The sequence below is a fragment of the Chelonoidis abingdonii genome, chromosome 1 (genome assembly GCF_003597395.2).
Source record: "Chelonoidis abingdonii isolate Lonesome George chromosome 1, CheloAbing_2.0, whole genome shotgun sequence".
Taxonomy (NCBI): Eukaryota; Metazoa; Chordata; order Testudines; family Testudinidae; genus Chelonoidis; species Chelonoidis abingdonii.
In genome coordinates, this window is record NC_133769.1 from 246,684,031 (window position 1) to 246,684,984 (window position 954).

A 954-nucleotide genomic window follows, 5' to 3' on the forward strand; every position below is an offset into this window, starting at 1 on the left:
CTGAAATGCTACTTTTGCATCTGTACTTCTGCTAAAATACAGTCATGCACTTTGTAAGTTTTAAAAGTTTTTTGGCTGTCTGAGCTTAGGTCAACATTCTGCCAACCCTAAGTCTTTAGGCTTCATATTTCCAAGTTTTCCTCTGCAACCATGGAGGCTAGAAACTCAGTTGTTTTTTTTTTAAATAAAAGCTGAGATTTTAATATAATCACATGACTCTAAGAGCAGGAGCTTTAAGAGCAATACCAAATCACGAGAAAACTGGCAACACTGGCATGTCGTATACAGGCAAACTGCTGGTGCCTTCTAGTATGTTCCATGTCAGTTTGTAGCTTATTTTAGGATGTTGTCTAAGCAAAATCTATACCGGAGTTGGCAACCTGCTGCATACGTGTCAAACACAGCACGTGAGCCGATTTTGAGCAGCACACAGCTGCCTGCTGCAGTTCCAGCTCCCAGCCCCCCCGCCCACTGCTCTTCCCTGTGGGGGCAGGAGGCAGAAGCTTCGTTCTGTGGCAGCCAGGCTTCCCCCCTCCCCTGCTTCTTACCCCAGCATGGTGCTTTCCTGCCGTGCCCCCTCTCCATCCCTGCACCAATCAGCTGATGGCCCTAGCAAGGGGGAAGAGCGGCAGTGTGCACGCAGCTCAGCTCATAGAGGAGACAGAGAGGGGTAGGGACAGAGCCCTGGGGAAGAGAGTGAAACAGGGCATATTCCTTCCAGCCCCCTGCTATGAGACGCTCAGGGAAGGGGGCTGGTAGCACCCCTACGAGCCGAGCACCCAGCCCTTTTCCCTAACCCCCCCCCAGCATTCTGCCCTGCACCCCCCACACCCTTAGCCCTTTGCCCTGACCCTCCCACATGCACCCAGTCTTCTGTCCTACACCCCCCAGCCCTCTACCCTGACCCCCCCCACACTTAGCTTTCTGCCCTGCAGCCCCCATACCCCCCCACCC